The following is a 17,278-nucleotide window of genomic DNA, read 5'->3' as shown; positions in this document are numbered from 1 at the left end:
ATAGCTCAGTGTTGCTCCCTTCGCTATCCAGCTGGCTCTCTGATTTGCAGGGACCACAACGGCTTCTGGATGAGAAAACAATCGGGTTGTGCCAGAAATGAAAGGAGGCAGAATGGAGCCAGGTGGAAGCCCAACAAGACACAGAGGCAGCCATCCAGGCCAGAGTGGGAACGTTGAACTAGCCACGATTTCACATATTCAGGTTATACCCAGTCCTGCAAAACATAATGTGTGTGGCTATGTGAACATCTTCGAGTCATTCAGGGTTCAGTTATTTTATCATTGCTTGAACTCTCAGGTGCAAAATTATCAGTACAATACTACTGAGATTTTCTTCCTTTCAACAAGAAGTCTTCTTTACCTGTGTGGGCCAGGCTCTGAGCACCTCCTTTGTTGTCAAGCCCTTAAAAGTCCTGACAGCAACTTAACCAGTGACTTTACTCATTGAGGTCCATCTAGGGTATTCTTATAGCACGTCCTGCCTTTGAACCATCCAACAGAACTCAGGTAGCCAGGTAACAGGCATGACTTTCTCAAAGGGCTCTGAACAATGTCGCACCTCCTCCCTTTACATCCAACTCTTTCTGTCCCCTCCTTTTCAGTCCCACTAATCCCCTCTCAAGTTCCCAGAGTCTTCTCCACCATGGACTCCCACAGGGAAGCAAATAGAAGGAGCAGGACAGTGAGCATTTCTGCTCTTTGTCAGCATTAATTGTGAGCCAGTTATCTGATCTGCTGTGACTTTCTCTTTCTGGAAAGGTTTGTGTAATTTGGCAAAAGAATTCCAAGATTCTCATTTATTGTAAATGGTGCCTTTGCCAATTGCCTTTGTCAGGACTCCCCATTGCACCTCACGTCTCTGCTCTCCACTTTTGCAAATCCACTGATCTGTGAAAATGAATTAAACAGATTAAAAAGCAGCTTTTCTCATTCATTGGAGACAAATGGCAAATGCAGGCATGGCACGTTCTAGTATGTACCTCCATGAAAAAAATGACTTCAGACAAGAAAGTGGCCTGACTCTCTGGGGGAAACACGCCCACGAAATGTTCTGTGACTCCAGTGGAGCCGCTGCTATAATCCGGAATGACATTCTTCTTAATGATAGCCCACAATGAAAATCCAATTATTAGGCTTTCAGCGAACCAACACCATAATGACATCATATATTCTTATAATTAAAGTGGATCTTTATATAAAACTGTTCCTCTTCTCAGCAAGAGGAACATTTATAACATTAAATAACTCTCAGAGACATCTCTCAGTTCACAAAATTGTGTAGTAAAAACACTCACAAGGAGAAGGTATATAAACCCACCAGTATCACAAATACTAGCAGATAAGAATTTCCTTCTTGCAAATGGACAACAGAAGAGCTGCGGCAAGTCCTGTCATCACTCCAGCTCTTCAAAGAATGGCACACAGCACAGTCATAATGGCACAGCAGCATTGGCAATGGACTCCATTAAGGTTCGTTTGCCATTTTAGACTTTTCACAGAATGTTCACGTCTGTTTGCAGTGTTTCTCGTTTGGAGTTGGATAAATCTTCATTGTGTTGGATGGTCCTGTGCGTTGCAGGACATTTAGCATCCCTGATCGCCTCCCAATAATACCAGTAGCACCACGTAATCATTGTAACAACCCAAACAACATCGTACTCATTTTCAATTGCCACTTGGGAGACAGAACTGCCCAACTTGAGACCTTGGCGTCCACTTTAAAATTGAGGAAACTGAGGCATAGAGAGTGACTGACCAAGCTAATCAGAGAACACAGGCAGACAAAACAAATATAAAATGACTTATGTACATCACAGTGATTATCAAATGGGGTGCGGGAGGGAAGTTACTTAGAAGCCTTTTTCTAACTCCCCACAAACCCCTGCAGACATTAACCCCAGTTCAAAATCACTATCAAGATGAGTTATTGCTAATGATGGGAGTGTGTTGTACTCCTTGTGGTTTGAAGACAGAAAAAAAACAAAATGTGCTGAAAAGAACTAAGATTTTCTCTGAGAATACCCTGGCTTATTGCAATGGGGAGAGGAAGAAGGAGCAATTATAGCTCTGGAACACCTGAATAAAAAGAAGGCCAGTCCCTGAACTGATCCCGACCAATTCCATCCTAAGGATTGAATAGCTTTCCCAACACCCTGTGAGCTATATTCCACAAAATTACTTGTATGCATTATCGCCCAGTTATAGCATTCAGAATCTGTATTTCATTTTGAGTGATATAAACATCGTCTTTCCTGTAATTGTCTCATTCTGTTACGTGGTGTTATAGCATTTTGTTGTTGCTAGCTGCCATCAAGTTAGCCCCTGACTCAAGGAGACCCCCCATGCAAAACAGAACAAAACACTTCAGTAGCCCCATGATTGGTTACAGAGAGGGCTGTTGTGCCCCATAGGGTTTTCATTGGCTGATTCTTGGAAGTAGATTGTCAGGCCATTCTTCCTAGTCTTCCTTAGTCTGGAAAAAAAATTTTTTTTTTTTTTTTTAGCTCTGTTGAAATCTGTAAAGCATTATAGCAACACACAAGCCTCCACTAACAGACAGGTGTTGCCTATGCATGAGGTACATTGGCCAGGAACTGAACTCGGGTCTCCCACATGGAAGGCAAGAATTCTACAACCAAGCCACTAATGCCTCCATATTATAGCATTTAGGGCCACATTTTTTCCAGTAGAAGGTATTTTTCATTGGTTTTTGGAAGTCAGAGAGAAGGTACAATCTACACAATAAAATTTATTACGCAGATAGCTCTTCAGGAGCTTGTCTACTTTGAATAGGAAGAGACACCTGTGTTCCACTGCATTACTTCAACCTTGTGTAAAGAAGGATACGAGGTGGTGCATTGTGCCTATACAGAGCGGACAGCTGGTTTGGTCCAGTGGCTTCATTTTGAGGCTCTGAATAAATTGTGTAGCTTGAAAGGAAACTGTGGCTTCTGCTGTGAACGAGCTCAGACTTTCCTTTTGGAAGACTTCAGAGTTAAAAAAGAAGTTTGAACCAAAGTGCTCTGAGCCTTGACTCTCTCTGATGCACTTTGGACCTTAAGTATAAAAGAACACCTGAGTTCTTGCTAAGAGAACTAGAGGTTTCTGAATTCTTTTGTGTGCCTGAGAAATTTCTGCTTCAGTGCAAGCTCCTCTAATATTAGACTAACGTTTCCTATCTTTTTACCCAGCTAGCAGTCCTTTTCATGGTTTAGTAAGAAATTTCAAAAGTATCCAAAATTGGAAATTTAATGCTTAAAATCATAGAAACCACTGAGAATAATTGCAGCAAATTTACACACAGAGGAATATACAGACACACACACACACACACAATGAGCACAGAGGCGGAAGGGGAGGGAGAGGGGAAGGTGGTGGTGGTAACGTCTACATGGAATTCTGAAATATAAAAGAAGCTTTACAATCACTTGTCTGGTTTTCAAGTCAAGAAACATTTTTAGAACACCAACCACGTGCCAACCACTGGGCGAGGTGCTGAGGAAGGGAGCCGGAGGGCAGAGGGATGCAAAGGCAATCAAAGCCAGCTCCTGAAATGGGCAGAGCACTGTGTCTTCCTGGTGTGGGAAGGACCAAGGACTCCCCCAGGCTTCCAGGAGTTTGCTATCTAGCTGGAGGATGAGATACTCCAAACTAAAACCAAACCTGCTGGCGTTGAGTCCTTTCCAACCCATGATGCCCTCATATTAGATACACAGAAGTATTGGGGGGAAATCCCCACAGACAACATGGGATAATAGGAGTTCCAAGGAAAGAAACATCTCATAAGAGACATTTAGGACACTGGGTCTGGGTAATCTTAATCTTTAGAAGCTCCTATATCTAATGACGATGAGGCCAAATAAACTTTAAAAAACAAAATAGGAACATGCACTACCTTATTATTCAAAATCTTATTTTAGGGGCATTCATTCAGTCACCAAACAGTTATAGGGCACTATCTTAGGTATCAATTGCTGCTATAACAGAAATACCACAAGTGGATGGCTTTAACAAACAAATTTATTCTCTCACAGTCTAGGAAGCTAGAAGTCCAAATTCAGGGCTCCAACTCCAGGGGAAACTTCATCTCTCTGTTGGCTCTAGGGGAACATTCTTGTCATCTATCTTCCGCTGGTCTAGGAGCTTCTCAGCACAGGGACCCTGAGTCCAAAGGATATGCTCCATTCCTGGCTCTTCTTGCTTGGTGGTAATGAGACCCCTCTCCTCTCTGCTCAATTTTCTCTTTTATGTCTCAAAAGAGATGGACTCAAGATACAACCTAATCCTATAGATTGTGTCCTACCTCATTAACATAACTGCCTCTAATCCTACCTCATGAACATCAGAGGTTAGGATTTACAGCACATAGGAAAGTCAGATCACAAAATGGTGGACAGCCACATAATACTGAAAATCATGGCCTACCAAGTTGATACACATTTTGGGGGGACATAATTCAATCTCTAACAGGCATCTTCATGCCAAGCACTAGAGAAACACAGATGCATTTGGCTGAATCTTTGCCATCACATTACTTCCTGACTGTGATTAATTGCAGTATTGCTCCCAACTCTTCACTTCGCCCTTCCAGAAGGAATATACATCTAGCTCTTTGTCCCATGACCTTGTGGTAATCTGGCATGAGAATAGTGGAGTATATTTCTCCCCTCCACTGATGTAGGGTTTGACAACATGACTTGCTTAAGCCAATGAAATATTCATACCTATGATGTGAGCAGAGATTTTATGTGTGTTTTCACAGTTTGCCTTAGCCTCTTGCATTTGCCATTTCTATCAGAAGAAACTGCCTTACAAGCCAGTGGCTCAAGAAGAATGAAGGAACATATGGAGCAGATTTGTCAGTTCTCAAACTAGAGTCTAGCTTGAGGGTCTACCACTGATTAGCCAAATCATAGCAGACCTATAGAGCCAAAAAAAAAAACAGAAATATTTGGGATTGCGAGCCACTGGGATTTCAGAGTTGTTTGTTTTGCAGCATTATTACAGCAATACCTTGTTAATACATTGACCTTAACAAACTATGAAGTATACAAAATTTGCTGTTAGTGACTTCTAGGGTAATTAACCATCCTCATTTGCCCGGGTCTCTCTCTGTTTTAAAACTGAATGTCCTGCATTCTAAGAAACCCATTGGTCCCAGACAAACTGGGAAGTTTGGTCGCCCTGGTGCGTCCCCATCTCTGATTTCTGAATCCTTTTTTTCTGCTGGTACCATAGCTCTTCTCTAGACATTCAAGGTCTTCATGCAACCTCTGATTGTTCCTGCTGACCCAGACCCCCATCCACCGCCTCTGCAGCTCCCCACTCAAGTCTTCCCTATCTAAGCAATTTTCCAAGCTCCAGACCTGTGTATCTTCTGTCCCCCTTCAAAACTTGCCTACCTCCAGTAGTTACTAATTGCTGATAAGGTTGATTTGGTGATAACAAGGTTTTAATGGTGATGTATTATTCTAAAAGATGTATTTTCTTTTTAAAAAAGGAATCCTGGAGTGACAATACCTTAACCCAGGGTTGGCAGATACGGATACTGCCATTCTCCCAACCTGTATCCACGACAGACATCAGTAATCAATTGTGACACTCTTTGCCATTAAAGTTCAGATATGGACTCCAAATCCTGTTCAACACAGTGGTTTCGGTAACCACTTCAAATATATGAGAATTGGAACAGAAAATGAAACCCTATGCCAACTCTGCCTTAGGTCAGAAAAAAAATTTACCTCTTATGGCAGAAATTCCACCTGACTCTCCTTCTGAGCGGGGGGCAGAAGGGTGGAGGCATAGAGCAAACAGTAAATTGAGAGTCAGGCAGCCGGAATGCATTTTTGTGACTCTTATCAAGTTACTGAAATTTTCCTGGCCTCAGCTTCGTCATCTGTAAAAAAAAAAAAAATCATTAATTCCATGGCCTCTAGGCTAAGATGTTTCTCTCTGAAATGCTAAGACTTTATAGACAAAATAATTTCTCTGATATTTTCCAGTTCTATACTGTTGTATTTCTATGAACTTAGAGGGTTTCCTTCAGAAAGAAGTGGTCAAAAAAATAGCTATGCTGAAAGAATCATATGAGGTCATGAATTTTAAAAACATTTTTTTAAAAATGTGTTCTCTAAAATGGTTATTGTTGTTGTTGGGTGCCATCGAGTCCATTGAAGCTCGTAGCACCACTTTAAGACAGTGTAGAATTGCCCCATAGGGTTTCCTAAGCTGTAATCTTTATGGAAACAGATAACCAAGTCTTTTCTCCCACAGAGCCACTGGTGGGTTCGAACTACTGACCTTTTAGCTAGCAGCCAAGGGCTTAACCATTATACAACCAGGGCTACTTATAAAAGAGCTGTTGTTGTTAGGTGCCGTCGAGTCGGTTCTGACTCATAGCGACCCCATGTACCACAGAACAAAACGCTGCCCAGTCCTGCACCATCCTCACAATCGTTGTTATGCCTGAGCCCATTGTTGCAGTCACTGTGTCAATCCACCTCATTGAGGGTCTTCCTCTTTTCCACTGACCCTGTACTTTACCAAGCATGATGTCCTTCTCCAGGGACTGATTCCTCCTAACAACATGTCCAAAGTATGTAAGACACAGTCTCGCCACCCTTGCTTCTAAGGAGCATTCTGGTTGTACTTCTTCCAGGACAAATTTGTTTGTTCTTTTGGCAGTCCATTCTACATTCTTTGCCAAGGCGACAATTCAAAGGCATCAATTCTTCTTCAGTCTTCCTTATTCATTGTCCAGCTTTCACATGTAAATGATGCGATTGAAAATACCATGGCATAGTCAGGCACACCTTAGTCTTCAAGGTGACATCTTTGCTTTTCAACAGTTTAAAGAGGCCCTTTGCAGTAGATTTGCCCAATGCAATGCATCTTTTGATTTCTTGACTGCTGCTTCCATGGTTGTCAGTTGTGGATCCAAGTAAAATGAAATCTTTGACAACTTCCATCTCTTCTCCGTTTATCATGATGTTGTTTATTGGCCCAGTTGTGAGGATTTTAGTTTAATTTATGTTGAGATGTAATCCATACTGAAGGCTTTGGTCTTTGATCTTCATCAGTAAGTGCTTCAAGTCCCCTTCACCTTCAGCAAGCAAGGTTGTGTCAACTGCATAACACAGGTTGTTAATGAAATGATTTTATGGTTATTATTTATGACCATTATTTTCTCATCCTCCATCCTCTTCCTCATCGTAGGCATAGGGCAACTTGACCTGGGGATACGGGAGGCTCAGATGATTGTCAGATTACCCCATGTACCTGAGCAAGCACAGAGATTAATCAACAGGTTTTAACTATTCTGAATCCCAAGAGCTCAGTGTCCACCAAACACCTGGCTATTTTTATATGGGGAGCCCTGGTGGTGCTGTGGTTAGGTGTTAGGCTGCTAACCAAAAGATCAGCAGTTTAAATCCACCAGCCACTCCTTTAAAACTCTATGGGGCAGTTCTGTTCTTTTCTATAGGGTCTCTATGAGTCAGAATCAACTTGACGGCAACGGGTATTGATGTCAAAAGGTTATGGTTATAGAATCATCTTAGGTATACCCCTAGAAAATAGAAAACTTGTAAATGGGCAATAGGAGATCCACCGCAACAAAAATAATAAGGACACAACAATAATCTCGTTAATAACAGCCACTATTATCTTATATCTGTCTGAGAAGACAAAGTAAATTATCATATTGAAATATACAAAGACCTGGAGTCAGAAAGCCAAAAAAGAAGAACACACTCAGCATTTCTCGAACTGAAAAGAAAATTCAAGCCTTGAGTTGCAATATTAAGGGATTCTGTGGGCAAAATATTAAACAATGAAGGAAGCATCAAAAGAAGATGGAAAGAATACACAGAGTCACTGTACCAGAAAGAATTAGTTGACGTTCAGCCAGTTCAGGAGGTAGCATACGATCAAGAACTGATGGTACTGAAGGAAGAAGTCCAAGCTGCACTGAAGGCATCGGTGAAAAACAAGACTCCAGGAATTGAGGGAATACCAGTTGAGATGTTTCAACAAATAGATGCAACTCTAGAAGCGCTCACTCATCTATGCCAAGAAATTTGGAAGATAGCTTCCTGGCCAACTGAATGGAAGAGATCCATATTTGTGCCCGTTCCAAGGAAAGGTGATCCATCAGAATGGGGAAATTTTCTAACAATATCATCAATATCACGTGCAAGTAAAATTTTGCTGAAGATCACTCAAAAGTGGCTGCAGTGGTACATTGACAGGAAACTGTCAGGAATTCAAACCAGATTCAGTAGAAGGCGTGGAACTCAGGATATCATTGCTGATGTCAGATGGATCTTGGCTGAAAGCAGAGAGTACAAGAAAGATGTTTACCTGTGTTTTATTGACTATGCAAAGGCATTGGACTATATGGATCATAACAAATTATGGATAACACTTCAAAGAAAGGGCTTTCCAGAACACTTAATTGAGCTCATGTGTATCAGTTCTACTCTGATACACATGGGGTCACCATGAGTTAGAATCAACTTGATGGCTTTTTTTTTTTTTAAAGGAAAAGCAAGGTGTAGGTGTTTCTCCAATTTGGAGATAAGTAAATATAAGTTTGAAATGATTAAGTTACCTTCCTCCAATCCTACAACAAGCTTATTTTCTGATGTCAACACTCTAGTGTGGCGATTAGCATCGCAAATTTTCTCGCTGTTTATTTATTGCAATCTCTCAGAGAGAGCGGTTTTGTAGTGGGCTGATTATGAGTTAATTTCTTCAAGTTGAAATCTGATGTTAGTCTTATTAATAAGATCTGAAAGTCCCTTATTTTGTCCAAAGAAAAAACACAAACAGCATTAGGAAAAGAAAAGAGTCAGAAAATGCTTCACACAGTTAATGAATTTCTAAATTTTGCATGTAAACTAGTCAAATTCTTAATGCTTTAGGGTGGCTCGCCATTTTAAAGAATCATATTGAGACTTTGGACTAGGAGGAGATCAGCGATGAATTCATTTTGTTAGTGTAATTTAGATTTCCCTACCTGGATACTTCTGTTGGCATCAAGTATGTTCAACTTCTTCTTGAGCAAGAGGCCTCACGAGACATGACCCCAAATCTTTTTCCACATGAACTTCATGGGAGTGCAATTTGACCACCTGCTGCAGAGAGACTGTTCGGCAACATTGCAAATACTCTGAATTCTCAAACAATGCAATGAAAGAGGGAGCAGGACCCAACCAAACTGAGGGTGTCCTCCAAGAAGGGAACAAGGCAGATTGGGTAAAATGTAGGCTTTGAAATTCCCAGACCTGGGTGTTGTTCTCCACACATTTTCCATTATTAGTGGGAGGGCACAGTCTCATGGTGCCTTTGGAGTCAGATGAATTCTACTTAGCTCTACCTGTCACAAGTGGGGGTGGTTGAGCAGGACACTTCACCTAAGACACACACACACACACCCCTCCAGACAGATGTTGTTGTTGAACGCTGGCGAGTCGGTTCCAACTCACAGTGACCCCGGGTACAACAGAATGAAACACTGCCTCACCGTCCTCACAACCATTGCTATGTTTGAGCCCATTTTTGCAGCCACTGTGTCAATCCATCTGGTCAAGGGTCTTCCTCTTTTTTGCTGACCCTCTACTTTACCAAGCATGATGTCCTTTTCCAGAGATTGATCCTTCCTGATAACATGTCCAAAGAACGTGAAATGAAGTCACTCCATCCTCCCTTCTAAGCAGCATTCTGGCTATACTTCTTTCAAGACAGATTTGTTCTTTCTTCTAGCAGTCTATTATATATTCAATATTCCTTGCCAGCACCATAATTCAAAGGCATCAATTCTTCTTTGGTCTTCCTTATTCATTGTCCACCTTTCACATGCGTATGAGGCGATTGAAAATACTGTAGCTTGGTTTAGGCATACCTTAGTCCTCAAGGTGACATCTTTGCTTTTTAACACTTTAAAGAGGTCTTTTGCAGCAGATTTGCCCAATGCAATATATTGTTGGATTTCTTGACTGCTGCTCCCATGAAATGTTGATTGTGGATGCAAGTAAAATTGAACCCTTGACAACTTTGATATTTTCTGTTTATCATGATGTTGTTTATTGGTCGAGTTGTGAGGATTTTTGCTTTCTTTATGTAGAGGTGTAATCTATACTGAAGGCTGTGGTCTTTGATCTTCACCAGTAAGTGCTTCAAGTCCTTTTTGCTTTCAGCAAGCAAGGTTGCATATCACAGGTTGTTAATAAGTCTTCCTCCAATTCTAATGCCACGTTCTTCTTCATATAGTCTGGCTTCTTGGATTATTTGCTCAACACAGAGATTGAATTAAATCTGGTGGAAAGGATAAAACCCTGACACACACAGTTCCTGATGTTAAACCATGCAGTATCCCCTTTTTCTGTTCAAACAACTGCTTCTTGCTCTATATATCTAGGAAAAGGGCAGCATTGGGCATACTAAAAAATCCTAGAGATGTACATATTCTTGTAGAAGCGTTGGCTATTAGGCTTTCCCTGCCTGGGTCAATATCAGCTAATCCACCTCGCCCAGCAACTTCGTTGTCGTTGTCTCTTCTTCTTTCCTTGTGCCTTGACACTGAATGGTGATAGCCTACATGGGGAACCCAGGGGGCGCACCTGTGGTTAATGTTGCTGACCCAGGTGAGAGGGTCTCTGTGTGTCCACTCAGTGAAATGGACCAACTGAGGCCACTGACAATTATGGAGTCTGGACCTGCCAAGCTGAGGATGAGCCCCGCGGCAGAGTGATCCTACCACTCCCATGTGGCAAGCAGGTCGCCCTTTGGGACAGCTCTGTTTGATTTCATTTACATGACATTCTGGGAAAGGCAAAACTATAGGGGCAGGAAACATATCAGTGTTGCCAGAGGCTGGAGTGGGTATTGACTGCAAAGGAGGTGCAGGGAAACTTTTCGGAGTGATGGAAATATTCTATATCTTTAGTATAATGGCAATTACATTGTATGGCATCATAAGATTTGACAAAACTCATAGAACTGGGTGAATTTTTTTACTGTATATAAATTGTACCTCAAGAAACCTGATTTTTTTTTTTTTAATGCCAGTAGTTGAATTTTTAAAGATTGGCACAACAAACCCATTAAACCAAACCGGTTGCCATCGAGTCAATTCTGGCTCATAGAAACTCATAAGCAACCCTATAGGACAGAGTAGAACGGCCCCATTGGGTGTAATCTTTATGAAAGCAGACATCATTCTTATTTTGTTTTATTTTGTTCAGTCTTTCAAATGCAAACAGTTTTACAAAGAGGACAATTATGATATAAAACAATCTCTATAGTGTTATGCTTTTTATATTACTTATTTGTCTATAAGCATTTGCTAATTCAAAAAGGACGTAATCTTCCTTAAAGCTATTTAGCTAATGTGCTATCTGTTAATATTCCTATTAACTGTCAATCTATAAGCCCATTTGTTTGAAAGTTCTTAATTGTTTTTGTTCATAAAATTTACAGCTTTCATAATCAACATTAATTATTGAAGCATTTTACCCTCGTAATAACATGCATTTGTATTTTAAATGGACAGAGAATTTTAATATAAAAAGCACATTACATGTAGACTATTTGCCTATACTTTGATATCAGTATTTAGATGAACGTGCTTTATTTCTCTTACTGATCTTATTATGCTAATTAGACATAAGGACAACTTCTGTGATCTCTCAGTCATTATCCTTCCAAGTTCAGGGATGCCATCAGTAACAGATTGAATTGTATCCCCCAAAAAGACATGTCAACTTGGTTAGGTCATGTGTGGTTGTCCCCATTTTGTGATTTTCCTATGTGTTATGAATCATAATCTCTGCCTGTGGTTAAAAGGATTAAAAAAAAGGATTAGGGTGGGATTACAACACCACCCTTACTCAGGTCACCTCCCTGATCCAATGTAAAGGGAGTTTCCCTGGGGAGTGGCCTGCGCCACTTTTTATCTTGCAAGAGATAAAAGGAAAGGGAAGCAAGCGGAGAGTTGGGGAACTCATACCACCAAGAAAGCAGCACCAGGAGTATAGTGTGCCCTTTGGACTTGAGCTGAGCTGCTCCCAGACCAACGGAAGATTGATGCATCATGAGGATCTTCCTTCAGAGCCGACAGGGAGAGACAGCCTTCAGACTTTGAGCCTACTGGACAGTGGGAAAATAAATTTCTCTTTGTTAAAGCCACCCACTTGTGGTATTTCTCTTATAGCAGCACTAGATAACTAAGACACCATCAATGATGTTGAAGGGGAACATTTGGTTATCCAGTCTTTAAAGCCATGACCAAGGCCAAAGCTAACGCCTAACAGACAATCTGGCCAAATACTGTACTGTGGTTGAAGCTAAAATTCAGTGCATCCCAATCTGAGCTGGAACTGAAATAAAGTGAATTGAGTCACAGCATAAGATAATCAGACTGAAAATAAAAAGTGAATCTATACTGTAGAAGAATCCTGATCAAAAGGGGGAAAAATAAATAGAATTTCAAAATCTCAATGGAATCCAGATCTCCTGGAGCCATTAAGGCTCGTTGAACACCCAAAACTGCTGCCCTGAGATAATCTTTAAACTTCAAAACATTTACTGGACGTCTGCTCTGAACCAAACAACAATTTAGCCTAATTAGTAAGGTATGTCTGCCTTGACCATTGTGCTGTATTTTGATTTACCTATGTGGGCTCAAATGGACAACAGCATCTTGAATGGTTAGATGGTAAGCTTAGAGGGCAGTGACTTTATGTTAGTGGTGGCGGAATAATTCGGAAAAGATTAGCGAGACCAGTAAACAGTGAAGACTGTAAACACTGTCACTGAATTATTTGTGTAGAATTTGTTGAAATGGCATATGCTTTGCTGTGTATAGTTTCATACACACACACAAAAAAAAAATTTAATAAATTTTTTAAAGGGAAAAAAGTGAATCTATAAATACAAAAGGCCACATTCCTTCATTTTGTCAGATGATACAAAACACTGACATTATAAATGGGCAGTTCTCATTCATATAAGCAAACGAGTCTATAAATACCACATGCCCTTCAGAAAACATCACTGCAGTCATCCTGATTGCCCAGTCTTCCAATTCCAAAAAAGCCCACCTCCCGTCCTGTAAACCACCCTTTCCTTGACAGGTTTCTGAAGCTACAGTTCAGAAACTACTACAATTACAGATGCGAGAGAGTAACTTTGCCCTTCCCGTCTTTCTGCCTAGAGATTTCTTTTGGGAACTCCTGATAATCTACAAGAAATATTTGGCCAGGCAGCTTTGCCGGCAGGACTGGCACTCTTCCTGGGCCCGCCTGTAACTTCATGACGAATGCTTTAATAATCTGCCTGCTCACTGCCTCTCACCCATCATTGCTTTGCTTCAATGTTATTTGTTTTTTAAATCCATTTGAGGAAAAAACAAAACAAAACAAAACCCTGAACAAAGCTTTTCCTGTGATCCTTTTCACGGCCTGCCTGTGGATCAGCACTTAGCAACACCAGTACTACAGAGCACAACTACTAGATATTTCTTTGTGGGGCCGTACAAGCTGTTTCCTTCTTTCATATGGTAATGTGTGGACTGCTTTATAATCAAACAAGTAGGGAAAACTGCTGCATGACATGTTCACAACCCAGAACGCAAATTCTAGCACAATTAGTAAGAACATAAATTTAAGTCAGAATAGCCAATGAAAGATGAAAAATTGCCAATATAAAAATCCCAGTTATTCTTCTTTCTCTGCCATAACAACCCTCATGCGCCAATAACAGTGTCAGAGAAGGAGAGATCTTCTATTAGTATTTTTAATTGCTCCCACCCTTAACCATTGTCTTTCTGGTTGCAACTGCCTAGGTGATGCTACGCAGGAGAAAGTCCAAGATTGTTGCAGCAGGCTAGCTAATACAGACCATCATTGTGTTATGGGGTTAGTTCAAGCAGTCATAAAGCTAAGAAAGTGCTCCATACAAAAAAACCTTGGACTTGATCAGCTTCTAGTCTAGCTCTTCCTCTACGGAGCTGTGAGGCAACGGGCAAGCCATTTACACACTCCGAGCCTCCGTTTCCTCATTGTAAAATGGGGAAAACGCTTTGGAAATTAAAGTGCCATTTAAAGTAGGAGATGATCGGCACCAGAATCACGACATAACTTCCCATTGATCCTAACTGTGGGAGCTGCACAGTCCCTAGTATGGTCCTATAACATGGGTGTGGCTAAGAGACTCTGGGCAACGCAAATGGCTAATGTGCTTGGCTGCTAACTGAAAGATTGGAAGTTCCAGTCCACCCAGAGGTGCATTAGACGAGAGGCCCAGTAGCCTACTTCTGAAAAATCAGCCACTGAAAACCCTATGAAGCACAGTTCCTTTCTGATAGGATACACACTGGGTCCCTGTGAGTCGGAGCTGACCTGACCGCACTGGGGTATTTTTTAGGCTGGTGTAAATAGAATACTTGCTGTGTTTCACCAGGTCCTCACTAGGGTAGTTTTCTTCACCTGCACCTTATACCTTTGGGAATGAACTTTTCCAGATACGATCTGAAGTCACAGGTGCAACCGTCAGAATACTGTAATTTTATGCAAATAACGCCAGGGTTATACTCTTTTTTTTTTTTTTTTTTTTGCCAACTGCACAATTCCCTTTCAGCCCCGCACTATTTTCCTAAGCGCACTCTGCCACGTTATATTTCCTGGTGCATTATTTGTGGAAAAAAATACGGTAATGCACACCAGCTTCTTTGGGTAAATGCTTCTTCTCCTACAGGCAGTGAATTTAAGGTTTTGAGGCTTAAATATAGGTGGGCATTCATCTCATATTCTGTGGGAGTAAAGCAGTGGCATCTTTCATGTAAAATGGATTTTCCATAGGGCTGGGAAAAACTGGTGGCGTATTAGTTAAGAGTTTGGCTCCTAACCAAAGGTCAGTAGTTCGAATCCACCAGGCGCTCCTTGGAAACCCTAAAGGGTAGTTCTACTCTGTCCTACAGGGTCGCTATGAGTCGGAATCAACTCGACGGCAATGGGTTTTGGTTTAGTATAGAGTTCAGATTTAAAAATTTCTACCTTACTCTTTCAGATGAATGCATAGAAGTATTGTTGTTGCTAGGTGCCCTCAAGTCAATTCTGACTCATAGCAACCCTCAGAGCAGAATGAAAACACTGCCTGGTCCCACACCATCCCCGTTATTGATACGTCTGAGCTCATTGTTGCAGCCACTGTGTCAATGCATCTTGTTGAGCGCCTTCCTTCTTTTCACTAGCCTTCTACTTTACCAGGCAAGTTATCCCTAATCCAGGGGCTGGTTCCTCCTGATAACGTTCAAATTATGTAAGACGAAGTCTCCCCATCTTCGCTTCTAAGGAGCATTCTGGCTGTATTTCTTTCAAGACAGATTTGTTCATTTTTTTGGCAGTCCGTGGTATATTCAATATTCTTCACCAATACCGTAATTCAAAGGCATCAATTCTTCTTTGGTCTTCCTTATTCATTGTCCAGCTTTCTCATGCATGTGAGGTGATCTGAAAACATCGTGGCTTGTGTTAGGTGCACCTTAGTCCTTGAATTGACATCTTACCTTTTTAACACTTTAAAGAGGTCTTCTGCAGCAGATTTGCCCAACACAATATGCCGTTTGATTTCCTGACTGCTGCTCCCATGGATGTTGATTGAAGACCCAAGTGAAATGAAATCCTTGGCAACTTTAATTTTTCTCCATTTACGTGATGTTGCTTACGGGTCCACTTGTGAGAATTTTTGTTTTCTTTATGTTGAGGTATAATCCACACTGAAGGTGGTGGTCTTTGATCTTCATCAGTAAATACTTCAAGTCCTCTTCTCTTTAAGCAATCCTGATGCCACATTCTTCTTCATATAGTCCAGCTTCTTGGATTATTTGCTTGGCATACAGATTGAGTAAGTGTGGTGAAAGGATACAACTCTGACACACACCTTTCCTGATTTTAAACCACCAACTATCCCCTTGTTCTGTTTGAACGACTGCCTCTTGGTCTATGTACAGGTTTCTCATGAGCATAATTAAGTGTTTTGGAGTTCCCATTCTTTGCGATGTTCTCCATAATTGGTTATGATCCACACTGTCCAGTGTTTTCCCATAGTCAATAAAACCCAAGTAAACATCTTTCTGGTATTCTCTGCTTTCAGCCAAGATCCATCTGACATCAGCAGTTCCACGTCTTCTTCTGAATTCAGCTTGAACTTCTGGCAGTTCCCTGTTGACATACTGCATAGAAGTATATATTAAAAATATACACAATTAAAGATTCTTTCAAACCTTAAGAGGCTGAGTTGTAAGAAGTAAAAGTCAAAAACAGAAACTTAGACAAATGAAATATGTGAAGTAGTATTTGGAAGGATTGCTCCATGAAGAAAAGAGGAAATATTGAATATAGTGGTAAATAAAGTAACTCAAATTGAATGAAATAAAACAAAAATTTAGATAGTATTTAAAAAAAGAGAGACCAGTGACAAACAGATTTATTGACTTAACAATTACCTTAGATAAATAGTCAGGGGAGAGCTAAAATTTAATTAAATTATTAAAGCCTTTAGGAATCCATGGAATTCATCTAAAAAGCCCTTGTTGACACCTCTTCCATTCTGTTGTGCTATGAGTCAGAACCAACTTGATGGCACCTAACAACAACAACAACTGCCTTCCACCTGTCGAATGTTGCTGGGGTGTTTTATTTAGCTTCCCACTTATCCACTTTACTTCCTGTCCAACTTGACTTCTGTTTTACAGTCACATCTACATAGACTTTCCTTGGTAGTTAATTTCAAAGCATAACATGAAACTGGTTCCTTTGAACCGAAGACATCAGAAACCTAAAATGCTAGTTAAGGGAATAATAGCTAGATGTCAAAGACAAAATCCTGGAAGCTTCTTAGACAAACCTGACATAACTTCCTGCAAACACTAAATCTTTGTCTTTTAGTCCCTTTTTAACTTCCATAAAAGAAAATCTATTCTATTTTGACCAGACTGCGCACAAACAAGCAGTTAAAAATGTTTGCCTGACACTTTTCAATACCCCTGCTTTGAATCCAGCAGTTTGTTTGCTGCCATATTTCTTTCAAAGGATTTTCTTTGTGGGAATCGTAGATTCATCAAAACACCTATGATCAATGTTTTTTAGTAGAAAATGTTAGCTAGCTGCTTGCATCCTTCTGAATGTGCAAGATCTTACCATATGTTGCCATATCATTTACACTATGTCTAAGCGATGCCAAAACTCTAGAGTAAAAAAGAGAGGGAGGGGTGGGA

The 17,278-nt window shown here is 40.7% G+C and overlaps 1 long non-coding RNA gene across 1 annotated transcript in view; it reads right to left on the bottom strand.

The window, feature by feature from the left end:
- LOC111752322 (uncharacterized) overlaps positions 1 to 12,834 on the bottom strand; it is an 82,416-nt gene extending 69,582 nt beyond the window's left edge. The window contains exons 1-3 of the long non-coding RNA XR_010319134.1: positions 12,011 to 12,834; positions 7,882 to 8,329; positions 5,742 to 5,896 (exon numbers count right to left, since the gene is read on the bottom strand). This is a non-coding gene — a long non-coding RNA (uncharacterized LOC111752322). The remainder of the gene's footprint in view (positions 1 to 5,741; positions 5,897 to 7,881; positions 8,330 to 12,010) is intronic.
- Between the last annotated feature and the right edge of the window lie 4,444 nt (positions 12,835 to 17,278).

Source organism: Loxodonta africana, chromosome 23, assembly GCF_030014295.1.
Source record: "Loxodonta africana isolate mLoxAfr1 chromosome 23, mLoxAfr1.hap2, whole genome shotgun sequence".
Classification (NCBI taxonomy): Eukaryota; Metazoa; Chordata; class Mammalia; order Proboscidea; family Elephantidae; genus Loxodonta; species Loxodonta africana.
The sequence above is the reverse complement of the archived record's forward strand: the minus strand, read 5'-3'. Positions and strand labels throughout refer to the sequence as shown.